Genomic DNA, 14789 nt, shown 5'->3' on the forward strand with positions numbered 1-14789 from the left:
ATTTTCGTACATTCTTGTGCCCTCTCTTTTCCAAATATGGCTGAAAGTGGAACCTGTTATCACTCAAGAAAACTACTTGATACATTAGCAAGGAGTTGTTACTCAAGAATGAGAACAAATGCTTCCTCCCTCAGCACTTTGTTATCTTTTTGCATTTGGGAGCACTGGGGACTCCCAGGCACAGCCTGATTTTGGACATCCTTCTTTAGACCCCAGAAGTAGGATTTAGTTGCCTGAATACAGTGCCAATGAAAAAGCCTTTTGGCCCTTTAAATGGCCCAGGATACTTGAGAGGCATGAACAGGGAATATGTGCGTTTCTACTTCTGCAACCACAGGTGATGCCAGATACTTGCGAAGGGTACCATGTGCCTGTGTTCGTGTAGCTTTATCCCACTGCTTCCACTGCTAGGGGAGAATAGCAGGATGTTAAGTTTGATGCTGTAAATATTCCCCTGGAGGAGCTTGATTGCCTCCATTGACTCTAGAGGGAATGTGGTCTTCCACCTCAGGTGTCTGAGTTGCAACCCTGAAGTTGAGTTTTGTGACTATTCACTACTGCTGCAGAGTTGGCCAGTTGGGAGAAGGCAGTAAACCTAGAACCTCGTGACGGCTACTGCTGTGCAACCGAGCCAGCCACACCATTGCTGTAGCAATGAGCCCAAAATGTGGGTGAAGTTCTTCAAAAACATACCCATTGCTTCCCTGCTGGCATAAAGATGCTATCACAAAAATCTGTGGGTTGAGTACCTCTCTCATTGTAATCTTCTGCATACAGCTTGAGAAACATATCTAAAAAGCTGAGCTGCATTCACCTCCTTGGAAACCTGGAAATTAGGTCATTTTACGTGACTATATAAAGAGCTGCCTTTCTAGTAGGCTGTTAGCAATGCTGTGGTTTGATGGCAGTTGTCCTAATAGGAAGTCACTGAACTACAGCATAGGTTGAACTGTACCACATAGCAGTCGGGAGATGGTAAATCGCAGTTAATGGAACTAAGGCTCGGAGTTGCCTCAGTGGCGGTTGAAATAAGACTTTACATTTCAGTATTAATTCTCTAAGCCATTCAGTACCTGTACTTCATTATCAGGATAAACCTGTGTAAGCTGAGATTATCCAGTTCTCATTTGGACAATATACTCTTTATTTATTATCTCATATACACCAACTAAGTGAGCTAATCTTCTTTAAAATTTATTACTACACTGGTCTTTAGTACGACACAGTTACTCAGTGATACATTGAACTCCTGTGATATGCATATATCATGAAACAGGGAATCGATTTCCAGCTTTGCTGGAGTGCCTTTGTAAGGACAGTGGAGCTTTCACATCTAAGAAGCAATACTCAAATTAAACTTTTGGCTTCTTAGCTGAATGATCTCCTTTTTTTATTGCACACAATCTTTTCATCAATAATGTCAATGCTGACTTAAGCAGTGCTCTCCTACCTGATCTGTTGAGGGCAGTATGCACAGAATGGGTCTAATGGCAGTAAGGTGATAGTTGGGATTTGTTTCTGTCTAGGACGGTAGAAATTTGTTCACTATAACCTTAAGCTGTTCAGTCAGTGGCAGGGAGAAGTTCTTTGCTTAGGGTTTCTGGTTCTCCTAGGACCATTCAGATTCTCTGATAATACAGTTAGGGATCTGAGGCACCTATGTTAACTGTGAATGCTTCCTTTGCAGCCTGTTGGCTTTAGTAGTGTTTAGATGGTCTTTTGCAGTTTTTCACCTTATTTGAAGCTGAAGCTTCAGGTCATTTTGTAGGGTACACTGGGGGGGGGGGTTTCTTGCAAATTTATAATGAACATAACTGGTTTAATTTTTAAGACTTATTAATTTCCTGTGTCAGCTGATACCTTCTGTTCTTCTGGTCATTCTTGTTGCATTGCTGCTTGGAAGCATTTCCCTGCTGCTGTTGCTCCTTTTTAACAGAATAAAGTCATTTATCCATCAGACATAGTGTTTTACACCATTTCTGGCATAAGACAAAACATTACACTTGATGTGGCTGACCAGACTATTGCATTAAGTAACTAAGTGGGAAGAAAGGTGGGAGAAGTCATAGTCTCAGTGTGCCTGATAAACCAACCCCTGATGGTGTTTGTAACGAAACAGTGAAACTGAGTCACTGTGTACTCTGTGTGCTAGGGATGCTGTACAAAGAAACCCAGTGCACTGTAATAACGAGTTGGGCACTTCTACCCTGTGTGTATTTGTCAGGTTGAAATTCATTCCTGAAAGGTGGGTGTCTAACTACCACCACTGATGAATTAGACACCGATAAGTTGGACTTGATCCTTATGGGTCCCTTCCAACTTGAGATATTCTATGATAAGAAAAATCCCCTTTCTTTCTGCCTTTTGTATTTGCATAATTCTATGTTTAAAAGCATTATTAAGGGCTTGAAAGTGAAACACAACATTTCTAATATGTACACAGGATGTTTTAATCAACTTAAAGATTTTTGGTTTGGTTTAAAAAATAATTTCAGAAAGAAAATTTTTTGCATGCTGACCTTGTGACTGGCTCTTGTAACACAGTGCATTGTTTTTTCTGACTTAAAGCATTAGCAGCTAGATGATGGCACTAGTATGGAAGTATTTTTTTATGAGTGGGCTTTGCTAGGATTCTAAGTGTTAGCTGAATGCCTTGGTTTTGTTTATGGACTCATTCTCTCTTAATTTATAGACCAAAAAAAAAAAAAAAGGAAGCTAAGAAAACTCTAAGACACTGGTTTTCATGCAGGAGTACACCATCAAAGAGTTAGATACCTAAGAGTTGTAGAAAATCAAAGCCAAAGACTTGCCAAAAGTCATACAAGAATTCAGGTTTGAAACCAGGAGTCATCACAGCTGGATCTCCAAGATAAGAAGTCCAGTGCTGACTGGCAGCCATTCTGAAGAAAAAGTTTTGGTAAAACTGTGAAATACTTCATTCATAATATTCATTTGTCTTTACCTAATATGAGTGAGTTGGTTGCCAGTTTAACTACACAAAACTCAGTGTTCAGAGAATGCATTCAGCTTAGCTAAATCAAAATCTCAGCTATGTGGCAACTGAAAATCAGTGGAACTACAGTTGTTTATGAGAAATTAGGCCCTGGGTTCAAAGTGTCACACAGCATTGCCAAGGCAACAATATCAAATCATGATTAGCAGAATTACTGTGAACAGTAGACATAGCTTAAAATGAGGTTAAAACAACTTTTTCTGAAGGTCGAAGAGGGCCACAACACCACCAGTTGCTTTCAAGTAAACAGCACCTACAATACCTACAATATCTTTAGCCTCTATAATGCATAGCATCGCCTTTGTGCTAGATATCCTATTGACTCTGTGTGACTCATATTTTATGACCTCACCAATCAGATAACACCCTCATTTGATAAAAGGCTATATCAATTAAGAAAAGCCCTGCTGTCTGATAACTTGATTCAGAGCTGAGTACACAGGGTGGTGTTGTGAGACCTTTCATTTCTAATCACTTCTGGCTTCTTGTTGAGCAGCTTTATGGAATTATCCAGCCTTTGGCAAACTTTCGTATGATGCTTATTGCACCTAAAGATAAATTATTCTTTATTTGCTCAATTTGCTGCAAGGTGGGGCCCATCTGCTTATAGGGATCAGTTTTCTAAAGACTTGGTATCAGAAGGTTCATTTTCCATTTGAGTGTCCTTAGGGCTTTTGTATTTTTGCCATCTTTAGAAGTCAAAAAAGGAAAAGAAAAAAAAAAGTAATGCAGAAACTTGAGTTTTAAGGTCAGAGGTGTACATGATGGTTTATAAGTTCTCTAACCAGAAATGTCAGCTATTTATATCCAATTTGAGAAAAATTCCCAAATCCAGAACTGGAAGAAAGGTTTTCCTTATTTACGTAATCCAGTAACTGTAGGTCATAAAATATATTCATTATTCCCACAACGTGGCCAAACCCTTCCCGCTGTGAAACTGTTGTCACACATCACTATCACAAAGTAATGGAAAATTTGACACATATTGTGAGACATACTATTAGGGCTTACGTTCCCTTTTCCAAGGGTGCAACCATCTATGGGGAAAATGCCATGTAGTTTACTTCATAGTTTGATTCTCCTTTTGTTGCTTCCCTTTGGATGTCTAATCTTAGGATCAGTGTTGAACTTTTACTAACATGGTCCTTAACAAAGCACCTATGTAGGAAGGAGATGTGTCCCTTTTTTCTGTTTCGGTTTAAACAAGAAAAACTTCTGATAGCACTGATGTAGATAGCACTGAGGTTTTGCTCCTTGGTAACCAGCAGTGTTTTGTGGTGGCAGTGGAGCTCCAGGCGGTTCTGGAAGCCATTGGTGGAGCACTGGGGATTGGGATAAGCCTGCCTCCACGCTGCCTAACAACATGCAGGGAAACCAGAAAGCACCGTGCTAGGGTGGGGTTTTTTGGTTTGTTTTTTTTTAAGATTCAAGCCCATCTGTTTAAAACCTTGCTGTTACTGAGCTGGCTTTTGCTGTTAGGATGACTACAGTTTTACTTCATGAGCTGAGACCCAGTTTAGAGAGTGTTTCCTCTGATAACAACCTTTCACTACTATTTTAGAAGCTACTGAACAACATCCTCCCTCTTAGGCAAAAATTATTGGATCAAAATTCAGTCCTCCCAGGATATCCCTATTTCAGTCCAAGTCCTGTGTCCATTCTTAGATTGTGAATTAGGTCATGTCTAAATCACAGCCTTCTTTTTTACCTCTGGTCCCTTTCGTATTTTCAGGTCTCCTGTGCCATGTATATTCACTTAAAATGTCACACTGCCCAAGCGATGCTTAGGTGGAATAGGTATCTGCAGACATCTGACACTAGAATTGTCGTTTCTTGCACAAAACCTCCCTTGGCTGACTCAGCTGATCAGAAAAGCAGTTGTTAACAGACAAGTAGCAGTTATAAAAATATATACAATAATGTATATAACTATATGATAATCTTTAAATATTCTGTGTTCATACATCAGTCATACCTCAGTAAAATGTTTGAACAGTACATAACTTTACAACAGTCTTCAGAGTAATTTATGATGTGAGAGCCTGAAGGCGGAAAAGGTGATAGAGCCAGCAGGCCTTGAAAGAAGAGAGTGCCTAGAAAAGCGCTTGCAGTGTTGGGAGAGCATGGTGTCAGATACAAACTGCAATCTAGGCAGATCAGGCAGGGGTGGGATCAAAACAGCCACTTGCCATTGCTGGCACAAGTGCAGACCAAGGGAACATCTGTGGGATCTCCAGAAGTGGAGCAGAGACCTACACCAAGAATGTGGACGTTATGGTCCAACAAGTATTCTACTGAAAATATGACAACCTAAAAAGTGTGAATAACTGAATGAATAGCAGAAGATGTTTACAGAATATTGTGAGAACAGGGCATGTGTAAGATATATTATTCCTCTGGGATATCTCAGCCATACCTTACAATAAGCAGTTTAGAAACTTCTTGGAACGTGAAAAACAGCAAGAAAATAAACCATCAGATATTTATACACAAGGCTAAGGCACCTCATGAGCCTTCTTTTCTCCAGGCTAACCAATCCCAGCTCTCTCAGCCTCTCCTCACATGACAGATGCTTCAGTCCCTTGATCATCTCTGTGGCTGTTTGCTGGACTTGCTCCAATAGCTCCATATCTCTTTTGTACCAAGTAGCCCAGAACTGCACACAGCACTCTGGATGTGCCTCACCAGTCCTGAGTAGAGGGAAAGGATCCCTCCCCCTCTCAACCAGCTGGCAACACTCTGCCCAATGCAGCCCAGGAGGTTGATAAGACATAAATTGTACTGGCAGTACATGGATAGGTGGGGCAAAGTACAATAAAAGCATTCTGAGACAGTGGGCAAATGCAGTTGAAAGCTAGTGACATAGCTCACATTGCCTCTTCTGGATGAGAGTACCACCCACTACTTACTGGGCAGCAACACAACAGAAACTGGATTCAAACTCAGGACATCAATATAAGACCTGAGGCACGGGTACCATAATGATAGGCCCTGCCCAGAATTGTACCAGGATGCAAGGACATATGGCAAGGAGACAATCTGGTGAAGTTAGGACCAGGTACCTTTGAGATTATACTAATCATATCACGTCATACCATATCATCTCTAATAGATACATGTAAATATATACACGTATATGTACAAGCAAAGGCACAGAGGAATGTACTGGCAAATCTGTAAGGAAGAGGAAGACTTCCACAATTAGCATGATCACACTGGTAAATTTATAGTCTGGTAGCAGCGAGAAATCCTTCACGTATACCACAGGTCTGCATGGATCGCAAACTGCTTAATAGTGTGCTGAAAAGCAGTGATTAGCCGTTACTGGTAGAAGATGTACTGTCTGATTTATCCTGGGCAAAATGTCCAGAGGGGGTGGTTGCACATTAAGTTAGATGAGCCATCCATGGCATACCTTTCACTTGTTATCAGCTGTGGGTGATAAACCGATCCCAGAGACATTCCAGTGTAAACTGAGCTAGGAATATTGCAGACATAAAGAGTTTCTATTTTGCAAGAAGTAAATATCAGGGAAGAGTCAGGATATGACCTTGTTATCAAACAAATGAGGGCCAATGTACATTTATAGTGAAAGCAGCAAATGGAGATCATAGAGAACTGAGTCCATATTTATTGGCTCTGGAATTAAGCAGTAAGGAAATGCTTAATCAAAACTAGAGGATGGGAGGCCAGAAGTTGCAGAGATCTTTACAAATTATACACACCCCATTCTTGTCCTGCAGTTTTGTTTCTCCTGCAAATGCTTTCACTTTTTTGTTGCCCCCTCTGGAGTAATATGCCAGCTATGCAAATGTTTGACCCTGTGAACATTCAAAAATTGATTGTATTTTCTGGCCTTGCTGAACACAAGCCAACCTCTGTCTGCAGAAACAGTATTTTCCAGAAGCAGCAGTGAGTACACACAGACATGTGCTCTGCTTTACTAAGGGCACTTGCCAAAGCCTTGTGAATGTGTCCAGAAAAGAGAAATATTCCTAGTCAGTCAAATCACTCCAACCTTTACCATCAGGAGTTAGTAGAAAAGATTGCCTTTTTCAGTAATGACCTATTATTTCTGCAATATGTGTTATATAATAATAATCTTTTCCCTGGTGTAAACATCTGTCTGTTTCCCAGAACATTGTCTGGACCTTTGGCCAATTTCAATCAAATTTGGCAGATGGCTAGATGTATCAAGTTTCTGTAAGTTTCTATAAAGCTAGAGAAATTAGTTAGCCAAGTAAAAGAAAGAAACTTTATTAGGATATCTCTGTTAAAGACCTTCCACTGCAGGGTAAGCTCCAGTATTAATTTACCCCTTATTGCACAGGGAATCAACATGAGAGCTTGACATCAAAATGCTTATATGTTGGAAACAAGGCTTCATTGCCCCACACCTTAAAAAACCTCTGACCTGATGGGTGGATTTTGTGATGTCTACTAAGATGTATATGCTGACTGAAAGCTGACGCATTCATAACATTCTTAGCTTGGATAAATAATGTTAGTGTAGTTCAATTAAAATTCCATTGAGTGTAACTCATTTAAAGTTTCGGTGGACCAAGAAGACAGAACCCTCTAGGAAACCGGACAGGTCCGATGTTTGTGGAACTACTGTTCAGGAGATTTTTTTCCCTGGAACTGAATGAATCCACTGTGGTTGTCCCTCATTGTGCACTACTGTTCTGAGAGGAATGAATGAGCTCCCCTTTTAGCTGTAAAAAAAGACATACTTTTTTCATGCAATCATGTACTTTCCAGTCGTTGCGAGTCATGAAGGCACTTTCAGTTCTCTTGCCCTTTCTTCCCCATTCTTCCTTCTCTCTGAGACTAAGAGCGTCCTGGTTGTCTGAACTAGCTCTTGTGCTCTGTTCTGCCATCTGTGCACACGAGGATAATGTTCTTGCTTGTCTGTGACTTCGAAAGCTTTGCTCATCTTCCTACTTTCAGGTCTTGGTTCCTGGTACTTTCATTGAACTGCTATTCCTCCTTTATAAATTCAGTCTGAACTTCAAATTTTTCTCATTTGGCAAACTCTTTGTTGTTAATTCTTAACTCTTAATTTCAAAATTGTTTCTTCAGTATTCAGTCAGCTCTTCTGCAGTTTTCTCTTTGGGTCACAAGGTTAAAACTAGTGTGTTTAGGAGGTTATTTTGAGAGATACAAAACTTGAGGAATCCCACAAAAAAAGCAATACAGTTTCAGAGCCAGCTTCCTCCACCTGTGTTCATGAACAGGGTTAAAACCCACACAGTGCATCAGAATTTGCCACTATCAGAAATAAGGCTGCTTTCTCATTGTCTTGCTTTCTACTGTCACTCATCAGTTGTAGCTATGGAGAGAAATGCTCCTGAAATCTCTTTTTTTCATCTTTATAGAGAGTCTTACCGTTCCATCTCCCCAATGGGATCACTTTCTTTTGTTTCTATTTATCTTTCACTATGCATCTGTCCTGGTTTCAGCTGGGATAGAGTTAATTTTCTTCTTAGTAGCTGGTACAGTGCTGGGTTTTGGATTTCGTGTAAGAATAATGTCAATAACACAGTGATGTTTTAGTTGTTGCTAAGTAGCACTTATCTTAAGGATTTTTTCAGTTTCCCATGCTCTGCCAGCAAGCAGGTGTACAAGCAGCTGGGAGGGAGCATAGCCAGGACAGCTGACCCGAACTAGCAAAAGGGATATTCCATATCATAGAACGTCATGCCCAGTATATAAACAGGGGGGAGTTGGCCAGGAGGGGCGGGTCACTGCTTGGGCATCGGTCAGCGCGTGGTGAGCAATTGCATTGTGCATCACTAGGGGTTTTTTTCCTTTTTTTCCCCCTCTTCTTTTTTTTGTTACATTCCTTTTCATTACTATTATTATATTTCATTATTATTATTGTTAGTATTATATTTTACTTTAGTTATTAAACCGTTCTTATCTCAACCCACGAGTTTTACCTTCTTCCCTGATTCTCCTCCCCATCCCACTGGGAGCAGGGCAGGGAGTGAGGGAGCAGCTGCATGGTGCTTAGCTGCTGTCTGGGGTTAAACCAAGACAGCATCTTATTTGGGAAACAGTTCTGACTCAAATACAGTCAAATTCAGAGTGACTCTTGACAGCTGAATAGAGGCATCTACCATGGCCCTTCTCAGCTTTTTTGTTTCTTAAGCTGTGTGTTGAAAGGTGCATTTCTCAGAAATACCATAGCAGATTCTCTGCACAGCAAGTAAGCAATCATTTGCACAAAATCACAAGGATGGACATCAAAGTGAAATACTGAGGAGCAAAATCCAGTGCATTACCATGAGGGTGCAAACTGTAGTAAGAAGAATAATGATGGACCTAATTCAGATGTGAGGATGCTCCCTCAGGCCTGTCTGTGGGAGAAAGCAAGCACTGCTTCCTCTTACAGATGTGTGTTGAGACAGGGAGCTCTCGGCAGCTGCTCTTCCTCCCAAGATAAGTGCATTGCAAACCTGGTCCAAAGTTTCTTCTCATGGACTTGGGACCTTTGGAGGTAAGCTCGGTCTTTATTTGGGCAAGTTTTGATACTTCTGGTAGAGGGGGAACTGTGGGAACAGCATACAGGTTCTGCAGCCTCTGCTGATCTCCCAGGCAGCTTTTTCCAGGTGAATCCATGAACATATCTGCTATGACATTCACCCAAATAAAAATCTGCACAACACAATGCTGTACACAAAGGTTCTGCATCAGCCTTCCTTGTCTCCCTGCAAACTGGAGTCTCCCTTCCTTGCTGAAGTTAGCCATAGCCATCTTCTGGACAGTATTTTGGCTTTGTCACATGCTCAAAGCCCAATCCCGTATGTGACTTCCTGCCAGTCTTTAGCCTTGTACAAGAAACAGCCCCCTTTAACACCCTACTACCTGAAAGTTAAGTCATATTGACCAACATTTTCAGGAAATGGGGACTGCTCTGTCATTCCCATAGTGCACAAGAAATGACTTTACACTCTGATTGGAACTTAGGTTTGAATGCCTGTAGGTGAAGAGGTACTATTTCCTGAGTCAAATGCTTGATGGAGAGTGGGCAGGATGCAGGCATTTCTGTCGGCCTATCAGGCAGAAAAGACAGCAGACACATCTTCTCAAATGCACATATAGCTCCTGGAGAAATTAGGAAAGCAGGCTAGGGAATTTTAGCTCTCCATGCAACAGTATTTTCATTTGTATTGTTCCTGGTATGACATCCACATTTTTCCCTTTCCTCCCCTCTCCTTAATCCACATGCAAAGGTGAAAGAAAATACGTTCATGAATGGTGGGGGTCAGTCCTTCTGGTGGATTTGCCAAGTAATGCGACATATTGTATTACACCACATGAGTTACTGGTCTTTGTCATGCTCCTGGGGGGGGTGAGGAGGGGGTGTTGAGTTGCATTACCAGCAGTGTAAATTTTACTGTAGACTGTGTGTGACATGGGGATTCAGATTCTCTTCCTGCTTCTGCAAAGTTACACATTTGTAAGGGCCACCTCAGTAAGTCCTTCAGCAGCTGAGAAGGAAGTCTCTAGTTGTGTTTCAGTCACAACAAAAAGGTTTTCTGGAAAATACAATACAGGAAATAATACAGTTTATTTGTTTTCATTTGCCTGGGGGACTATTTTAACTCCACAACCTCAGTATGGGTAATGTTCAGCTCCAGATTCCTTCAGTTCACTTCTCAGATTCCAGTTAACTTATTAAAGATGTGTTCCAGGAGATATTTCCAGGTCTGGTGTCCTGATTTTCTTTTTAAAGCAGAGCTCCCTTGACATTAGCACAGTAGCAGAGTGTATGGTCTGACAGCCTGTGGTGTTAGAAGGTGGGAAGGGGCAAACAGGGAATGAACAAGGGTTGTTGGTCTTTCTGCTTTAGGAGAATACAGGCAAGAAGCAAAGCGTGTTGGGGACCAGGTAACTGAGGACAGATGGGACAAATTTAGAGGCAGCTTAAAAAATTAAGAAAGCTGTTTCAAAACTGATTTGAACTGAAAAAAGAGACCAAAACCTGTAGTAAATGGATTGTGTGTTTCTCTTCCCAGAGCACCTTCAAAATTCTGAAATTTGCAGTTTCATAGAGTGAGGCACAGGTCCCTCTGCACACTTGGCTTGGATAACTCTTCTGGATCACTCATATTTAAAGAAAACAATAAGATCGTTAAAAAAAAAAAAAGACCATGGCTTTGGGAGGAAGAGCAGCCTGCAAGAGCTAGACTTAGAATCGATCGTGTTTCCTTCCATCTTCCCTATTTTGGATAGAGAGTTAATACTCTCTAACTTAAATGTTTCATGGAGGTATGTTCCATGTCAAAGTTTAACTCCTCACTGAGAGGTTTTGTGAGGGTTTGCTGCTGATGGAGAAACTATGTAACAGGAAAGTGCAACTTCTTTCCTGGTTCTAGTTTTGTGTTTGTGTGACTCTTAAGGTAAGTTCCAACCATGGCTGTAAGATGAAGATATGCACAGTCTCTAATAAATATTATATGTGTCTTAGAAATTGTACTGACTAAAGAGAAAGTCTGTAATGCTAAGTAGGGGAGCAACTCTGCCACCTGCCTCTGTGATCAAATGTGCTCACAAGGCAATGCTGACAGACTGAAAAGCATGTTAAAATACTACCGAGCTACAACTAGATGGCCAGAAAAAGACCAATTATTTATGTTGGAATCTGGGAACATAAGCATCCCCCAAGAAACAGTAGGGAGGTGGATTTTAAGGTAAATATAGGGAAAAAGGAGAAATATGAATAAGCTTTTCCACTGAAAATCCAAAAAACATGAAGATTTCAAGAGACTGGGATTTCTTGTTAGATTAATTTTTCAAACTGGGTTTTCATTTTCTCATGAATTTTTTTTAATCTCAGTGTCTTGGTAGATTTGGATCTGTGTTTGTAACAAACCGTACACCCAGGCAAAGCTTCTAAGGGACATCAGTTTACATGCTACTTTAATTTCAGTCTATATGCCTTTGATCTGCATATTTTTAAGGCAATACATTATGAAGGGGAATATTTTTTATCCTTTAGCTCTCTAAATTAGACATCGTTCAGATTTAAAGAAAACTGGTAGTGTCTCAAGGACAAAGGAACCCTAATCTGAATCCAAAGTCATCTTCAGTGCTCACAGAGGGAGATGTCCTCCTTCACAGGGATTCAGTCTTCCACAGGCTAGAACTGCCTGTCTCTCCTACCCATGCTTTGGCCTCCCAGGACTTTCTTCCCTCCCTGCATAGTTCATCTGTATGGGGTATAAAATAGCTCTTCCTCTTGGAATAAGAGGAATTGGTGCTGGCAGACTCCACATACAGTCTTCTCAAGTGCTGGCAGTCCAAGAAGCCCTTCTGTGATTTCTTGGGAATTGCTGTGAAGCAGTTATGGTAGGTAAACACCAAGAACACATTTATAAAGAGGTGCGTCAGACTAATTCCGGCAGCCAAGCCTGCAAATCCTGTAAGTTGCCTTTGGCAATGACTGTCCAAGTAGCACCTTCCAAGGAAAGTGCAAGAAACCTCACAACAGACAGCGAAAAGTAATAGCTCACCAATAAGAGGAATTTACTCCTACCTCTCCTCAGGCAGTGGAGCCTGAAGGTTTGTGTAATGGGATCTTCAGTATCTGTTTACCGGCCGGAGAGACCTGGTCACCTGGTGCGTGGGGTTAGGGGCTGCAGGGTGAACTAGCAGCTTTGTTTATTGCTGTTGATGTGGATGTAGCTGCCACATAGCTGACCTATGTAAAGGAGCTTCAGTGATATTCCAAAGAGAGGAAAATACATGGATTTGAAGGATATCCAAATGAGCAGTAGAGACACAGGGGGTGATGAACTTGTGGCAGGGGTTGGTAATTCTGGTGGAGTTCAGGGTGATGAGTGAGGAAGGATGGAGACGCAGCATGCTCTGTATGAACCTCTCTATGTACCTCTAATGAACTAAGAGGATCCCTGATATTTTACCCTGGGGCTAGACTGAGCTAGCTTTGTCAATCTCAGAAATAATTCCGCTACTGTAGTGTAACAAAACCTCCAGATTAAGACTAACGCTCCAGCTGTAAGTAAACATGTTGGGTCAAAAACATAGATGTGCTACTGTTCACGTAAATGGTGTTTTATCAGTTTGCTTAAGTGCTGACTCTTGGCTTATAAAACACTTGAATTTATCATATATTACAGTCAACTTCAAGAAACTGCTTGTAAATAAACGTTTCTGATGAAGACTGATAAGTCTCAGAGCCACAAAACCATTTCTGTTTGCCAGTTAAGATTCAGTGGCCTGAAGAAAAAGTAGATAAGGAACCAGATATTTGTTCTCTACAAATAGCTTCTTTTTACTTTTGGTAGTTCATGCATGTTTGAGATAAACACCAGATAAACAGGGATAGTTTCTAATTCTTTCTACATAGTGCCCAAGGAAGGGGAATGATGCCTTCAAGATTTTGTGCTACCTTTTTAACCATACCACTTATTTAAGAAAATATTGCTGATGTGCAGAAACCAGCTACTTTTTTTAAAAATGAGAGACCTGAGAATTTCAGAAAGAACCTAGAACATGATGATTTTCATTATGTAGTGTCTAGTTTGTTTCATGGCTTTATTTTCAGTTCTTCATATTACTTTAAAAGAGCATTATAAATTACTAAGCAAGTAGTACGTTCAAGCAGTACTGAACAGTGTACACCCAGTGGTACCCAGCCTACACTCAGCACATTCACTGTCAAGGCTTCAGGGCTCTCAGCGTCTTGCGTGAATCACAGAACAAACCGACATCCTCTTTCCTAAAGGCATGTCTACCCTGCTGTCACTCCAATAGCAGCAAAGTCCAGACGTACCACAAAACCTACGTAAAATGAATCTAAATTAGCCTGTACTGATGCAGCTGATTTATAAAAGTATTTGTATTTTTTACATAAGCTAAAATCTCTAGGAATATATGCTGTCATGTTAAGCAGGACTCCTTTCACTTAACCTGAGCCATCTGAAGACAGCTCTCTGGCGTTATGGGTTCATATAGATCTCCCTCAGTCCAGAGAGAGAGATGGGCACCTCTAGAAGATGATTCCTCTCTCTCTTGAGGTGACTAGGATAGGGGAAGTGAGGTGTTTATGTGGTCTTATGTGCCCAAACTTCAAATCCCCAAAGTTAGATGAAAAGAGCTTTCTGCAAAGTGGTTGCTCTGTGTTTCTATCCAGTTACTGTGCACTCACACATCCCTCCAAATCAGGATTAAACTGGTTTTTCATGTGTCACAAGAGCTCAACAAGGCCCCTTTCAGTGTCCCCACTGAAGGTCCTAACACAGTTCTGTGAAGAACAAAGTCTGATGCGATGTTGAAGACGCGCATGTACAAAATGAGAGCTGAAATTAGTAGCCTGTGTGAGGCTTTTTAATACATCAGTACATGAATGTGGAAGGCAGTCAGCTGGTCATATAGAGGTATTTATTCACTATATTAAAGCTTCTAACTCTAATGGCCATAGAGCTGTGCAAACAGAAACCAGTAAGTGTTTGGGAGGCCTTCTTAAAAGCTGCATAATTGCTCAGACAGACAAAAGAAGGTATGAGCATTGAACATGAGAGTAAAATAAGTATATTATGGTTTACCTTAATATAAGAACAGTCACATGGCTGCCTTTCAAGAAATAATATGAGCAATTAATCTTGTAGTGCATTCATGTGGTAAGTTTGAAATCTTTATAAATTACACAGTAAAGATATTTTAGCATCAAATATCCTTTTAAGTCCAGCAGTACTTTTCAAGACATTTACGAAGTTAATATTTGACATTATGTTTCTAGTGATAG

This window comes from Gymnogyps californianus, chromosome 5 (genome assembly GCF_018139145.2).
Source record: "Gymnogyps californianus isolate 813 chromosome 5, ASM1813914v2, whole genome shotgun sequence".
NCBI lineage: Eukaryota > Metazoa > Chordata > Aves > Accipitriformes > Cathartidae > Gymnogyps > Gymnogyps californianus.